Consider the following 17,681-nt stretch of genomic DNA (forward strand, 5'->3'; position numbering starts at 1 on the left):
CCACAGAAATCAAATAAGCACAGAAACTCAACACAATGTTGACTGTTAACTGCTGACCAGAACTACAGGGAAAAAAAGCGTTCTAAGAGAATTTGGATAAAAGGAAAAGAATACAAAGCTCAACGATTCACTAAACAGAGGTTAAAAAAAGTATTAATACAAACATATTAATACTGGTAAAATTAAACAAAAGCTTTTTCCAAACACCATTTAAACTTCCATTTAAACACCATTTTTCCAAACTTCCATTTAAAAATATATGGAATGAACCACCCTGACTCTCAGCACTCAGGACGGAGAAGCAGGCTGATCTCTGGGAGTTTCAAGATAGCCTGGTCTACATAGTGAGTTCTAAGCCAACTAAGGCTATATAGTTAAAAGTTTATCCCCACAAAATAAATAAATAAATAAATAAATAAATAAATAAATAAATAAATAAATAGCTAGCAGAGGGCGGGATGGGGGAAGAGAGCCATAAGTACAGCTTATTGCTAAAGAGTTTGCCTAGCATGTGCAATCCCTAGCACAGGGGAACAAGTATATAATTAATATAATCAAAAGGAAAAACTCAGAATGATGCTTGTGAGTCAAAGAGAAAAACTGTATAGAATTTAAATTCATGATATAAGTGAATTGTTTAACGTGGAGCAACAAACTCTTCTTCCCTACCAATTTTCACTATTACTGCAGAGATAACAGGCCTGGCCTTGATACAATTACAATGATCTCATCATTGATTTGGACTATGACAACCAATTCAAATACTCCCGTAAAGTTACTAAAGCAAACTATTAATAGAGCTAATCACCAGTATAAGTTTATACTGCTGTAGACAAAATTAATTCTAAAAGTGACAGACTCTTTTCTACTTCAAATTTCTGGCCAACCTAAAATAAATGTAATCGCCGCTAGGGATATAACACAGTCTATTGGTATATAAGCACAAGGCCTGAATCTGATCAACAGAACCCATGTAAAAAGCAGGAACTGGCAGTGCACACTTGCAATTTCAATGCTGGAGGGCTGGAGACAGTCAGGTTCATGGGTTTGGTGAGCCCCAGGACAGGGAAAGACATTGTCTCAAACAGTTAAGATAGACAACTCCTAAGGAATAAAATACCTGAAGTCTCTCTCTGTTCCTCTATACGGATATACCCACAAAGTTAAGGAAAATGAACCAATTGCTTTAAATTTCAAATTCTTAGTTTATCAGGGGTAACTAGGATTGAAAAGACTTTGATACTAAGTTCACAATCAAAGTTAACATTTAAGTCTATGGTAAAAGCGGGATTAAGCACATAGTGTGTTTCATTCTGAACTGTTTTTCACAATATATTTCTTTAAAATTTTGTGTATGAATGTTTTTCCTGCATGCATGTATGTGGATCACACGTATGCCTGGTGCCCATGGAGGTCAGTCAGGAGGCTTAGGCTCCCTGGAAGTGTGAGCCACCACATGGGTCCTGCAAACTGAACCCAGGTCCTTTGCAAGAGCAGCAAGTGCTCTTCATTACGGATCTGTCTCTCCAGGCCCCACATCAAAGTAGGTCTTTTTCTCAGCCCTGGAGAAGATTCCTGAAGATTCTCCAATTCTTCAGATAGCAACTGAGAATTTTATCATTCCTATCTACCTCCATCTACCCAAAGTATGCCGCAGATCTCAAGACTGCCCCCACTTCGGACACCAGCCTTAAGTCCTGGGTCTACTGTACTTCTGACCATGAAGCTATTTATTAACTATGGGTTCCAATGATCCCCTCCCCATTTTCAAGAACTTGTTAGAATGAATCAGGAACTCAAGAAGGCACTTTGCATACAATTTCTGGTTTACATAAAAGAATACAACTCCAAGCCGGGCGGTAGTGGCGCACGCCTTTAATCCCAGCACTCGGGAGGCAGAGGCAGGCAGATCTCTGTGAGTTCGAGGCCAGCCTGGTCTACAAGAGCTAGTTCCAGGACAGGAACCAAAAAACTACGAAGAAACCCTGTCTCGAAAATCAAAAAAAAAAAAAAAAAAAAAAAAAAGAATACAACTCCAGCATATCCAAATGGGGGAGACGTACACGACAAAGCATGGAGGTGAAGGTACGGGTGCTGTCTTCTTCAGGTGCACCATGCATTACTGATACACATACCAAACCAGAATGCGATTGATTTAATCATCGTTCACTGGTGACTCCAGGTCATCTTAACTCCTCAGAGGTGCAGTAGAACTTCTAATCATGCCTTGATCTGGCAATCAGTCCCAACCCGAGGCTATTTAGGGGCCCAGGCAAGAAGGGCCTCTTTGCAACAAAAGACACTCTTATCACCAAGGAAATTCCAAGGGGTTGGAAAGCTTTGCTTCAGGACAGAGGACAAAGACCAAACACAACTCACATTACATCACAGTCACATTAAGCACTGGACGGTTAGAAAAGGGGACATTGTTTCTACCCGTGTTGAGCTTAATTAGTAATCTGCTCAAGATTCATTTAATTCAAGTATATCTTAAACACTAAGTAAAGTTGAAGATGGCTTTCTTCAAAACTATTTTAATCTTACCAAAAAGTAAGCAGGTTACACTACAGACAAAGAAAAACTAGGACTTAAGGTTAAACGAATTCCCATCTTTGCTATCATTTACAATAACTTTGGATAAAATAATTTGAGTCTCAATTTCCTCATTTGCCAAAGAAAGAATACTGATAAAAACTTGGAAATGTAGTTGGTAATATTTAAGGAATAGAAACAAAGAGTACCACCTAAGAAGGCAATGTGATTTAGTCACTGTATATATTTATATTGCTTCACGGCAATATAAAATGAAGTAAAAAAAAAACAGATCATTATTTTGGGGGACCTAGAGAGATGTTCAAGTAGTTAAAAGTACTGACTGATGTTTCAAAGAAAGAATTAAACCTAGACTTAATTTCCTGCACCCATAGGGTGGCTTACAACCATCTGTAACTATAGTTCCAGGGGATCCAATAACCTTCTCTAGCCTCCACAACACAGGTATACAAACATACATACAAGCAAAACACCCATAACATAAAAGAATTAAGAATAATTTTTTCAAAAAAGTGATTATTTTTATTAAGTCTCCAAAATCCTACTAACTTTCCTTTGGCTGTTAAGCATCTATTAATTCCTATTAAGTGAATCATTTTCAAAAATATTTTGTTAGGCAGTGGTGGTGCACACCTTTAATCCCAGCACTTAGGAGGCAGAGGCAGGTGGATCCCTGTGAGTTGAGGTCAGTCTGGTCTACAAAGTGAGTTCCAGAACAGCCAGGGCTGTTATATAGAGAAACTCTGTGTTGAATAACAATTGACAACAACAAAGAAAGTAAAAGCCCACAAATTTGTTATAAAGAAAGAATATATAAACAGTTATTCTCCAAAACCACAGAGAAACCCTGTCTCGAAAAACCAAAAAAAAAAAAAACAAAACAGTTATTGAATACTGTTCTAGCATAACATATTAAGAACATCTGCTAGGGAGCTAGAGAGATGGCTCAGCAGTTAAGAGCACTGGCTGCTCTTCCAGAGAACCTGGGTTCAACTCCCAGCACCGACATGGCAGCTCACACTGTAACTCCAGTTCCAAGGGATCTGGCATCCTCACACAGACATATATGCAGGCAAAACACCAATACACACAAAATAAAATAAATCTTTTAAAAAAAATTTGCTAATGGCCGGGGTATAGACAGTTCCTGAGGAATCAACAGTAAATCAAGGGAATTTTATTATATTCACGTTTTGTGATAGTGGGTAATGACCCAAGCCCTCAGGAATGCAAGGCAAGCATCACACCACTGAGCCACATCCACACCACCTTCTTCTCACAGACCTCTGAGGACTGAATCTTAAATAGTCAGGCTCTGCATAATTCCTATCAAGATGTACACAAAAATAACTATAGAAGTCAACAAACTTATTTCAAAATAAATAGTCTAAATCAGTCATAACAATGTTTAGACAGAATAAAGCTAGAAAATTCAGAATACCTATTCTAAGTAGCTCCATTAGTCAGGACAGTGGAAAGCAAGAGCTCAAAAAGAGATGTTCACAGATTATACAATGGTTTCTAGAAAAGAGACAAGGGAATAAATGGAGAAGAAAAAAAATCTTTTCAACAAATGGATATGGAATCTCATACTTTACAGCAATATTTCACCCAAAAATGAATCACGAGCCTAAATATAAAACCACGACTCTTATGTAAGGAAACACAGGAGAGTGTTTTTTATGACCTTGGGCTAGGAAAATCGTAAACAGTAATATCAAAAATTCCTCCAAATGGCAGGGCGGGCTGGAGAAGTGCTCCAGAGGCCAGAAGACCCAGTTTCGGCTCTCAGCACCATGCCAGCTCACTGTGCCTGTAAGTCCAGCTCTAGGCGATCCAACCCTCTCTTCTGCCCCATTCGTTTACTGGCACTACATTCACATGGGCACACACATCTACACAAAATGTAAATACATATTTTAAAAATAACGACCAAAAATCCCATTTTAAATGCCCAAGATCAAACTGGTAAAATGACCAGGCCTAACACATGGAAATCACTCTTTGAGGCCAACATGGTATAAAAAGAAAATCAACCCCTGGAAGATGTCTGTATTTCCTCCACTGATTTTTGGGGGTGGGGTGGGTTTTTCTGACTTAAGGAGAGGTATGCAGGCAAAGCTCAGAGGACAAATCAAGCACACCCTTGTTTTTACAGGTACAGTAATGCACTGTATAAAGACTTTCCAGGCAAGACAGACTACATTAAGACACTGATCCCAAAAGATTAGAATGGATCACATTCATGCTGATGCCGGTGTAAACAAAACCTAATGCATATAAAAGTACAGTAGGTACAATTATGTGAAACATGTATACTCGATAATGACAATAAATTATAGCACCAGATAGTTTTTACTATCTATACTAGACTTTAACCATTACTTAGAGTCTATTCCTACTTATAAAAAAGGCTTCCTGTGAAGCAGTACGCTGTTCTAATGGCAGCACAAACTCTATCAAAAGTCTCATTGAGTGACCAACCTACGCCTAATTTGTGTAAGCACATTTTGTCATGTTCACAGCATAAAAATTATCTAACGATATATCACATTTCTCAGAACATATACCTGTCAGTAAGTGATGCACAAACCATAAAGTTTTATTGGAACCTAGTCATGGCTGTTTGGGTAACTACCTTTGCACTCTAATAGCAGAACTGCATACCTACAACACAGACAAAAGGGCCCATGAAGCTTAAAATATTTACAGAAAGCAATCTACCCGTTTTAAGAGTTCAAAGGACAGCCTAAGAGGCCTCAAAGTCTTTACGTTTAGAGTTTTTGAAATAATTATTAACTAAAAAAGGAATGATAAACTTAACACAAAAGGCAAATGCCTGAATTCATATGTCAAACATTTAAACAGCTCAATTATTATGTTACTGAAATCTTAATCTCTATAATTAAACTACCTCCTATAGTTTACAGATGAAAAGCTTTGCAATTCAGAATATATTTAATGAGGATGTAAGTTTTCCATTTGTCCATGTTTTGTGACGGTATTAAGATCAAAATCAAACAACCTGGAACTTTATTTCACTTTACTTTTTTAATGTACTCACTATCAAGCAATCAATCTACTCTAGCCAACCCACAAATGAACATGACTTCTCAGGCATTTTAATATACAAAAGTAAATGACTTTTGTTTGTTTCTTTAAAGTCCCTAAGTTTTCATGATAAATAAAAACTCCAAATTAAATTTCGTCTTTGTTCAAAATAAAATTCACCAGGTGCACATACACACTTTGAGTCCCAGTGGTCATGAGGCTGAAGTACAACAGTTTGAGGCTAGCCTGGGCAATATTGTGAGATCCTGTCATCCATTTATATATAAATTATATATAACATATTATATATAATATATATATATCATGAATATTATAACAAATTCTATGACTGGAATGTTTTTACTATTTATACTGTACTTCTAATCATTTTAGAGTTTACTTTTACTTAAAATATATATTCACTATACCTGTAAAATTCACTGTCTTAAATGGACAGTTCTATACTTCTTTTTTTTTTTTTTTTTTTGGTTTTTCGAGACAGGGTTTCTCTGTGGCTTTGGAGCCTGTCCTGGAACTAGCTCTGTTGACCAGGCTGGCCTCGAACTCACAGAGATCCGCCTGCCTCTGCCTCCCGAGTGCTGGGATTAAAGGCGTGCGCCACCATCGCCCGGCTAGTTCTATACTTCTTATTGATAGACTGAATTAAGATTTCCAGACTAATACTTCTCAAGTTTTATTTCTCTGCATTGCAACTACACCAGTCTTCTTTTAGCTCTTCAAAGGAGCATTTGACCCCCTATGCTTCTAATGTTTCCACTAGTAAGCCGCTTCCTGAGTGTGAGGGTGTTTGGTTTTTGAAACAAGGTTCACTCTGTAGCTCAGGCTGTCCCAGAAATCACTATGTGACTCAGGCTGGCCTCAAAGGCAATTCTCCTGCCTCAACCCCCCAAGTCTGGGATTACAAGCATGAGCCACCACATCTGAAATTTCAACAGAAGCTTTTCCTCAAACCATATACGTCAAGTTCTATACTCACATGGACATAATTATAATTTTGTTCTGTCCTGTCTCCTCTTCTGAATAGTTTACTGACCTGTGTAATGACAGGGAAGTCAAGCCAAACACCGGCTGTTTTCATCATCAACACCTTTTTATGTATGTGAACTCTGCCATTTCTCAGTCTAAGGTCTAAGTAGTAGTGATAATGAAGGAACCGAGAGACAACTCACACATGGGACTAGGTATGTACTGATTCTGATTGTGATGCAATCTGGGGGAGAGTGGCTCATTTTTACATTTCTCAGATCATATCCCTGTCATTAAGTGATGCACGAATCATAGTTTTACTTTAACAGCATGTTCACTTGGGCAACTACCTTTGCACTCTAACAAGAGAACTACAACAGAGGTTCCTCGGCGCCTGCAGAAATTCTCAGGGGTGCACACTAAATTTATTTATCTACCTTAAATTCTTACTTGGAAAGCCTCATCCTTTACAAGGAACACAATTTCTTCCAAGGCATTTCTTAAGATTCCAGATCTCCAAGATATAAGTATGTAAGTTGTTAGACCTTTTTTTGTTTACTTTGGGACTTTTTTTCCTAAATTAGAACTTTTACTTTAAAATTCATATGCAGTTTACTATTTCATATGCTCTTTACTAACTTTTTCAACTACAGTGCAGTATCATATCCACATACTCATAGTGTTGGCTAAGATCCCTGTCTTCATAAAGACCCTTGGCATAGTCCTTTGAGGGTCACACCTATTCCCTATCCCTCCTATAGCCCCTAAACCCATTCTGAATTCTGTCATTTCAGGTACATTAAGTAAATGGAACCACACAGAAACTTCTTGAGATTACCCCACTTAGCAGTATCTGGAAATTCATCCAGGTTATACTACATATTGATCTGCTTCTTTTCACTACTAAATATTATTTCATGGAATGAGTATACCGATTTAATTATTTCATTAAGAGATAGGGATTTTATTAGGAACTAAACTTGTATCAACATCTGTGTAAAAAACGGCAAACAAACAAACAAAACACAAGGAAAAAAACAACAAAACCCCACAACTCACTTTCTAAAGCCATTTTAACATGTCTAAATAAATCCAGTGTGAAGAATGTTTTACTACATACTGATACACATAAAATTTTCTTTGTTCATTTAGTAATTTTAAAGAAGAGTCCTTCAGTCTGCAAACTCCATTTTGTATCAAGAAATGAAGTCAGGAGTGAGGAGATGACTTACCTGATAGAGTACTAGCTGTGCAAGCATGAAGATGTAAATTCATCTCCATATGAAAAAACCTAGCTGTTGTGGCTCTCATTCTTGTAATCCCAGTACTTGGAAGATAAGATCCTTGGGCTCAGTGGCCAGTCAGCCTAGACTAATGTGCCCCAGGCCACTGAGAGATGAAGTCTCAACAAACAAGGTGGACAGGTACTGCAGAACACCAAAGGTTGATCTCTAACACACATGCATACAAGCGTAAGCACACATGTACACATGAAGAAATCTTTTTTTTTTTTTTTTTTTTTTTTTTTGGTTTTTCGAGACAGGGTTTCTCTGTGGTTTTGGAGCCTGTCCTGGAACTAGCTCTGTAGACCAGGCTGGTCTCGAACTCACAGAGATCCACCTGCCTCTGCCTCCCAAGTGCTGGGACACACGAAGAAATCTTAACGTGTAAACCAGCACCTACATGGTAATTTCAGGGGATCTAATGGTCTTTTCTGATCTTACCAGGTATGCACTTGGTGCACAGACATACACCCAAGCCAAACACTCATACATATAAAGTAAGATAAATAAATCTTAAAATTTTAAAAAGTTGGTATGCAAAGCATGGCACCAAATACTTATAATCCCATTACTTGGGAGACTGAGGTAGGAAGATCATTTGAGCTCAGCATTTCAAGGTCAGTCTAAATATCAAAAGCAAAACACTATGTAAAAGAGGGGGAGTTGGGGTACTGGTGCAATGATACATGCCTATAATTCTCAGTACTTAAGAAGCTGAGGCAGAATTTTTGAGTTCAAGACCAGCCTGGTTATATAATGAAACCACATTTCAAAAGATGCACAAAAACAAACTATAAAGACAACTTCTACAAATTAATTGCATTTCTATATATTAATCATAAATTATAAACTATTCTAATTATCATCTTGCCATCTACAACAGAACAAAAAAACTGAAATACTTAGGTAAAGACCTAATAATCTGTAGGCTTTATATGTTGAAAACTGTAAACTCTCATGAACAAAATCAGACCAAAATAAATGAGAAATCCTGTATTATAAATTACTAGACATAAGCTCGGCACACAGTTTAGTGGTAGAATACTTTGCCCAAATGCTCAAGACCCCAGTTTCAATCATCAGTATCATAAAATTAAAAGTAAATAAGAAAATAACAAGACAATATCATTAAGATTCCAAGTTGATCTACAAATAAATCAATCCCAATCAAAATAACAACATGGTATTTTTGTGGAATCAACAACATGATCCTATGAGTTACATAAAGATAAGGGAACTAAACCACAGCAAATCTGAAAAAGAAAACGTGCAGTATTCACAGTACCTTTGCTAAGACATGTCCATTATATACAAGACAACGTATTATTAGTAAAAAGACAAATAGATCAATAGAATGTATCAATATTGTATCGTTTTTTGACAAAAAACATGGGACATTTCAACAAGAAGCCCTTTCAAATGTCATAAAAAGACAAAGAAATGGAATTACTTGCATCTTTCATTTTATATTAAAAATTAATGCAATGGAACACAATCTAAGTGAGAAATAAAAAAGCATTAACTTGTGGGAAAAGTAAAGAAGACTCTCAGTGAGTCTGGGTAAGGCAGACTTGTTCAGCTAGAACAGCAAAGCTCAGATCCACAAAATAAACAATTGCGCATTTGGGCTTTATCAAAGCTTACCATGTTAACACTTCAAAAAACAGTTATTAAGATGGAAAGATTGGACTGGAGAAATGGCTCAGTGGTTGAGAGCACTGGCTGTTCTTCCAGACGTCGAGTTCAACTCCTAGCAACCACATGGTGCCAAAAACCACCTATAGTGGATCCGAAGCCCTCTTCTGGAATAAAGGCATGCATGCAGATAGAGTACTCATATACAAAAATAAATTTTTTAAAAAAGATGAAAAGGTTAATAGGTTAGGAGAAAAATATTGGCAAATATCTGACAAAAGAAAATGACTATAAATGAAAACTTGGGCTGGGGTGCAGCTCAGCAGTATAGCACATGCCTAGCATAAGCAAGGTCTTCTATCCAAGCCTCTCAAACCTCAACCATAGGGGCTGGAGAGATAACTCAGCAGTTAAGAGCACTGTAAGGCTATTCTTCCAGAGGGCCTAGGTTCAATTCTTAGCACCCACAAGGCAGCATATTGCTGCCTGTTGACTCCACTTTCATGGGATCCAATACCTTCACACAAACTATATATACAGGCAAAACACAAATGCACATGAAATAAAAATAAATAATTTAAAAAAAAAACCTCAATAAGAAAATATAAGTCTAGCAAGGTTGTGCATGCAATGGCCCCAGCTACTAGGGAGGCTGAGATAGGAAGATCAAAACTTCAAGGACAATTTGAACAACAGAGTAAGACAATGCCTTAAAAAATAAATAAATAAGTAAATAAATTTAAGAATAAATAAGTAAATAAAAATGGGTAAAGAATTTAGTCACTTCTCAAAAACTGCAAATAAGCACAACACCATCAGGGAACTGAGATTTTAGAAATACAATGACATACTATTGCATGCCTATTAGAATGGCTAGAGTGAAAAAGACTGATCATACCAAGTGCTGGTAAGGATGGAAAACTGCAGGAACTCTCACACATTCCTACCAGGAACGCATTGCTGGTCCAGCTACTTTGAAGAAACTTTCACAAGTGCACTAGGTTCCCAGGCTGCTGCAACAAAGTACCACAAACACAACAGCCTTTAAAGCAACACATACTTCAGAATTTTTAAGTCTGTAAGTTAGAAAGAAGCTTGACACAGTTCTGCTGGGCTAAAATTAAGATGTTATCAGAGCTTTTTTTTTTTTTTTTTTTTTGCTGGTGCCAAAGACTAATCCGTTTTCTACCTTCTGGAAAGCAAGCACACTCCTCTACTTAGGGCTTCCTTTCTTCTGTTTTCAAACACACCAGTTTTCTTCATCTAGAAGCTGTTTCTACTGTTTCATACTTTTTTCTGACTCCATCCTTCCTCTTTCTCCTTTTGAAGACCAGTGATAATTAGGCCCACCCGAATAATCTCCATATGCTAAAGACAACTGATTAACAACCTAAAATAAAGTGACATGTAACCAAATATATTCAGAGAGACTCTTAATCATTAGAATATCTTAAAACAAGGGCCATTGTTTTGCCTACTGAAGACTGATTTTTGTTTTGATTCTGCTATTGTTTTGTTTCATTTTAAATACAGTTAAGTTCAATTTGCTCATGTGACCCAGGATCCCCACTTGTAAGTACCCACCCTAGAGAAAGGAAAACATGCTCACACACACTCACAAAAACCTATTCACACAGATTTATGTCAACTCTTAAAAATTTTATTTACGTGTTTTGCCTGCATGTATAGCATTGCATGTAGTACAAGCAGAATCCAAGAAAGGGCTGATCAGATCCTCTGGAATTGTGAGCTGCCATGTGGGTGCTGGGAATTGAAACTGGATCCTACGGAAGAACAACCAGTGCTCTTAACCACTGAACCATCTCTCCAGCCCCTTATGACAACTTTATAATCACAAAAAGCCTGAAGAAAACCTTAAATGTCCTTCAGCTGGTGAATGGATAGACAAGTGGTGGTACATTCATACAAGAGAACACCGTGTTCTCAGTTAACTGGAAGGAACTGTGGACATGCTCAGCATGCATGAATCTCAGATATATCTTGCTAAATGAAAGGAAAGCAGAGGAGATGCTTGCTTCAGCACAAAGATACTAAGACCAGCAAAATATAAATTAGCCTGGCACTTAACAAGGATGGTATGCAAATACATGGAGTATTCCACACCTTTACACAGACTTGTAAGACATGGCCTGTGTAGGAAGAAAAAGACCACTGGGCAGTGGTGACACACACCTTTTAGTCAAGCACTTGGGAAGCAGAGGCAAGCAGATCTCTTGATCTCCAAGAGTTGGAGGCTAGCGTGATCTACAAAGAGAGTTCCAGGACAGCCAGGGGTACCCAGAGAAAAGAAACCCTGTCTCAAAAAACGAAAAAGAGAAAAGAAGACAATGCTAATGACAAAACAGCTAAAGGAAGCAGGAACAGAACGAAGAAAGTGAGTGGGCTGAAAACCAAGGCTGGTGCTGACAAAGGGACATCTGAAGGAGAACCTCCAGTTCTAACAACACTCAACATCTCCAACGATCCCCTCCCAAAAGAACAAAGATTCCACGTCTTTGTGCTACACACGGATGCAGTAGGTATATGGATCTTTCACAAGACAACTGAATAAAATGTAAAAACTTCAAATAAATGACAAAAAAGCCTCACTACTGTTATGATTACAATGAAATGATATCTTAAAAAGAAATTACAGGAGTAGGGTGCTTTAATCCCAACACTTGGGAGGCAGAGACAGGGTGGATCTCTGTGAGTTTGAGGCCAGCCTGGTCTACAAGAGCTAGTTCCAAGACACGCTCCAAAGTTACAGAGAAACCCTGTCTCAAAAAACAAAACAAAAAAAAAAAAAAAAAAAGAAAGAAGTTCTAGGGAGGGAATCATTAGTAGATTAGTTGCCAGGAGTAAAAGGTTTGGAAGAAGGCTGACTTTAAAAACGGACAGCACACAAAACTTTTCTGTTTGTTGATTGTGCCAACCCAGAAAATTTTAATCTTTATTTATTTAGCTTTGTTTGTTTGATTGATTTTTTCGAGACAGGGTTTCACTATAGCTTTGGAGCCTGTCCTGGAACTCGCTTTATAAACCAGGCTGGCCTCAAACTCACGGAGATCCACCTCTCTCTGCCTCCTGAGTGCTGGGATTAAAGGTGACCACCATCACCTCCCAGCCTTAATCTTTTTAAAAGAACGGAAACAAATAGATAATTTCTCATCTAAATGGACAAAAAATGTAAAATATGACGATGGTATAGTGGGTAAAGATGAGAAATCACTTCTACTCATATACTAAATGCAGGAACAAAAGTCATTTGCTCTTGAAGGATAATCTGACTATAACCAGTCAAGTGGAAAATCAATCTGTTATCAACAGTTTCCTTTATAGGTGGTATACATTTTGGGAAACCACACATTTTTTTTTCAGAGACATACAGAAAGATATTCATTAAGCATTGTTTGAAATATTGAAAAAAAAACTCTTCAGAATAAGAAAAAAAGGCATTCTCCCAGGCAGTGGAGGAATGACAGCCCTGCTAGCTATTTATATGATATGGAGAAAGTAACTGACTGATTTATTTAGCAATAGATGGAGTGAGGAGCTGGGTGTGGTGGCACACCCTGTAATGCCAGCACTTGGGAGTCTAAGGCAAGAGAGTCAGTTTGAGGCCAGTCTGGGTTATACTACCAGCCGCACACCAGCCTGGGCTACATACAAAGCAAGATCCTGGGGAGGAGAAGGGGGCAGGAATGTAGAGGACTGCCTAAGGTGGGATACCAAGACAAGCGCATAGCATTCGGCTCCAACTCACCACCACTCCTCAAGCACTTTTCTACGAACATCACTTTCCCATCCCTGGAAGATGGAAAGGTTGGACTATACACACAACAAGATTACTTCCAACCTAATGATCTTGTAATTCAGTAAGTATATAACATCACAAATTCAGTATTAAAGAACAGGCAAAATACTACCAGCTTGAATTTTTGTCTTGATTGTTGTGACAGTTAAATATGTATTAACTTGTTAAGCTTACGGTGCTCACTTGGGTCAAATCTGAGTGCAGACATTCATGTGAAGGTATTCTGTAGTCGTGATTAACATATCTTCAATTATGTGAGCTTATTCTTTTTCATTTGTTTTTATTTTATGTGCATTAGTGTCTTGCCATGGGTTTCAGGTCCCCTAGAACTGGAGTTACAGACAGCTGTGAGCTGCTCTGTGCACGCTGAGAATCGATCCTAGGTCCTCTGAACCTAGGTCCTCCGGAGGAGCTGTCAGTGCCCTTAACCACCTCTCCAGACCCTATGTGAGCTCATTAACACACACTGTGCGCATGTTACAGGAGAAACCTTGAAAGAAGAGAGCTCCGGCTTCCAAAGTATCTTAAACAAAGAACAGCAGGATTTTAGAGATGCCAAAACAGAGAGCAGGCTTGGCTTTTGGTTTTCACAGGTAGGGAATTATGGAGAATGAATCTGAGGGTGGGAGTAGGAGTGTCTGTGTGTCTGTGTGTGTGCGTGCGTGCGTGTGTGTGTGTGTGTGTGTGTGCTGAATGACTTAATTATTTTTGTTATATGTACAATAGTGTTTTGCCTGCATGTATGTCCGTGTGAAGGTGTCAGATCTTCTAGAACTGGAGTTACAGGTGTGAGCTGCCATATGGGTTCTTCCCAGGAGCAGTGAGTGCTCTTAACTGCTGGGCCACCTCTCCAATTTCTGAGATTTTTAATCAGACTACAGTACAGGGGGCTGGAGGGCTCAGCAGTTAGGAGCAGTTAGGAGTGCTCTTGCAGAGGACCCAAGCTGCGTTCCCAGCACCAACAATCAGTGGCTCATGAGAGCCTGTAACTCCAGCTCTGGGAGGATCCAATACCTTTGGCTTCCATTGTCACTCACATATAAATACCACCCCCAAACACATAATTTGAAATATTTTTTTTAAAAAAAACCCACAATTCAGAAGATGATATGGATAGCTAAGCTACTATACCGATTCGGATCACCCTGAGGTGGAGTTATATTAACTCTCTCACCTACTTTAACATTCTAAAGCACTGTGAGTAGACCTTCACTTGCCAAATTCAAGGTGATGACCTTTAGTTATTCATGAAAAAAAATCTACTCAATTTTTAAAAAATGTCAATCTCTTCATATTTTGTCTGTTTTACCTATAAAGCTCTTAAAGTTTTAACGTTAGCTTGATACAACCGTTTAGAATGACACTTAAAACAAGAAATCGTGTCCACAGGACGCCCATAAAACAGTTCACATTCAAGAGTATTTACTAATTTTCATTACCACAAATACTTATACTTCAAAGATACCAACACATCACACAATTTGTCCCTGTTGCAAAATTTAACAGGTTATTAATTTCTGACATAATTTAAAAGGATAATTAGAATACTATCATTAAAGCACGATAGTGCCCTATTAAAACTAGAAATACCTTTCACCTTGTCCGCTAAATCAAAACTTTAGAATTCTTGGCACACTGGCTTTCCGAATCTAAATTCTTAAAACTCTAACACACTCCTAAAAACCCTCCTAGCTACTGCATTCATTTTAAAGGGTCTTGGAAAACTTTTCGACCGAAACCTAAATTCCACACACATTACTGTGTGTCAATCAACTGGACAGAAGGTGAGCTATCCTTAGTAAGTTACATAATTTGCAGTAAAGATCTGTCCAGGCGGCTTTCATTGAAAGTGACTTGCGACCATTTTACAGGCTCCAAAGTTCAACCGAACAACCTCCCTGGAAGCTTAAGAAAGCACTATGGACACCGGGCTTTCTTCAGCAGCGGACACAAGGAAGCAGGAACTGTTTATCTGAAGAACGCAATGAGTAGCAGAACACCAGGAGCTGACTCAGGCACAGGAACGCTGGCTGCATTCCGTCTTCCCCGGGAAAGTGGTTCCCCGGCTGGTTCCACCACCCGCCCGAGAAAGGGGGGGGTTAGTCCCCGGGACTGGGGACTCGGGGCCGGGCCGCGACGAGGCGACTCCCTGCCGCGCCCCCCGTAACTCCGTCCGGGTGGCCCGCCACGGCGCCGAGCTGCGTCCCCGGCCCAGTGGGGAGAGACACCGCGCGGACAGCGATCCTCCGGGGGACAAAAGCTGGGGCTGGCACCACCGAGTCGGGCTCAGCTTGGGTCCCCATCGCGGTGCGGCGGGTCGGGGAGTGGGGTACGAGCCCCGCCGCCCCTCCCCCGCCGCGCTCCCGGGGACCTGTTGATCAAGACCGCCGCAGCCCCACGGCCGCGGGTCCGCCCCTTACCTCCGCGCCCCGGTGGCGGCCGATCCGCTCGCCCTAGTCGCTCCTCGGCGCGGCCCGGGCGACAACCCTCGGGCGGGCCGCCCTCAAGACGCGGGATAAAGAATCCAGTAACTCCCGATCCCCCACCCCCCGCGACCTCGGAATCCCGGAGTCCCCGCCCCCTCCCCACCGCCAGCCTCCTCCGTCGCCGCCGTCGCCAGCAACTCTTCCTCGAGACCGCGCGAGACCGGCCCCCGCGGCTGACGCGAGACCGCGCACGCGCCCCCGGGACCCTGGCGCAGCGGGCGCGCCTATCCCAGGCCGTTCCCGGCGCAGCCCGCCCACGGCTCGGAGAGAGGCTGGACCGGATCGCCCAATCCGGGGCCGGCTCCGGGGAGAGAGCTCGCTCATTGGTCCGCTCTGGGCTCTGGGCGCTCGGCCGCGCGCACTCCCGCGCCTCGAACTCCGAAGCGCTCGCCCCGACTGCGGAGTTTCCTCAGCCCACCTCCTCTCTGAGGAAAACCAGATTCCCTCTGAAGAGATTCCTCTTGTCCTGTCAGGCACGTCAGAAATGCTGATACTCCCTTAAAAAAAAAAAAGATGACGCAAACACCTGGTTGTGTTTGAATCGGGTCCCGCAGAATTACCTGATCCTGCAGACGACTCCTTTCTGAAAACCGGGACTGATGCCCAGGGCCTCCGCTGTTGTCACAGAATTCTCCGGAGAGGATCTGGAGTTGCATAGGCCAGTCTGTACCCAGTGCGAGACCATGCTGTCAGGACGTGCCTATGCCACGGTCTGGAAAGGGTGGGCGCCAAAAGTGCTAGGAAAGCGAGTTCATGAGGAACTGGATTTGGAGCAGACAGAATATGTTCTGGGCAGAAACCTCTTCTGTTGGACCAAAATTCATTGCTTCAGCCTGTTGAGTTTTCTTCAGGGGCACAAGGCATAGACAACTCTCCCTTAATGCCTTCTTGTATACGAGTTGATTTCCTCCCACCGTGGTTTTTAAGCATCCTTCCCAATATCCCCAGGCCCCTCCCGTCGGTTCACAAACTTACCCTTTTCACTTTATAGACTCTTAGTGTCCTCAGGGAACAACACCATGTCCTCCTCGGAATTAAGCACACCGTCAGTTCAGGTACTCAACATCTTTTTTGGAGCCCTTCCTGAATCGTCAACCTCAAATCTTATTTGCATTCTATTAAGTATTTAGAGTTGTTCATTAGTGTTTAGTAAGACAGAACCAAGGACAGAACTCTGTTACTACGAAAGACGGCATTCGTTCTCTAGAACATTCCTCAGTGGACGCTGAGTACAGATGGACAACTTCCAAATTTATGTAACTGAACTCTCTTAGTTCATTGTCTTCAAAAAGAAGTGAGAATTTGTGAACTGCAAGTAAACGGTTGTCTCCAAATTCCTGGAAACGGATAGCCGTACACAAAAGGTCAGTGTATGTTGACATTTTTCCTGCATTTTTAAGTACATAAAACACAGAGTAACAAAGCCTCTAGTTCCCAAAACGTTGTGTTTTTTTTTTTTCCTCTTGGAAATATTGACATTTCGGCCAGTTTACTCTTGTGGAGCCACTCTGTGGTTGCTGTCCACTAGAGATGCCCACGCACACCTCCCTTTCCACCCTTGATAGCGATGCTCACAGACATTGCCTGAGGGTTGGACCACTGATAAAGCTTTTCATTCAAAAGGTCACTCTACATAGTGTTCTTTTTTTTTTTTTTAAACAAAGATGTATTTATAATTGTTTATTTGCGTGTTTGCCTGTATTTATGTAATGCACCACCTCCTTGTCTGGTGCTTGGTAAGGCCGGAAGAGATCTTTGGATTCCCTGACGTTCAGGTTATAGACAGCTGGTGCTAGGAACAGAGCCCAGGTTCTCTACAAGAGTGCCCAATGCTCTTACCCACTTATCTTTCCAGCCCCCTAGAGTGTA

At 40.5% G+C, this 17,681-nt stretch overlaps 1 protein-coding gene across 2 annotated transcripts in view; it reads right to left on the reverse strand.

The window, feature by feature from the left end:
- Window positions 1–15,881, reverse strand: part of Pals1 (protein associated with LIN7 1, MAGUK p55 family member) — an 83,590-nt gene extending 67,709 nt beyond the window's left edge. For both annotated transcript variants that reach the window (XM_057782815.1, XM_057782814.1), the window contains exon 1: window positions 15,747–15,881. The gene's annotated coding sequence lies outside the window, so the exon portion shown is untranslated. The remainder of the gene's footprint in view (window positions 1–15,746) is intronic.
- Window positions 15,882–17,681: the final 1,800 nt, after the last annotated feature.

This window comes from Chionomys nivalis, chromosome 10 (assembly GCF_950005125.1).
Source record: "Chionomys nivalis chromosome 10, mChiNiv1.1, whole genome shotgun sequence".
NCBI lineage: Eukaryota > Metazoa > Chordata > Mammalia > Rodentia > Cricetidae > Chionomys > Chionomys nivalis.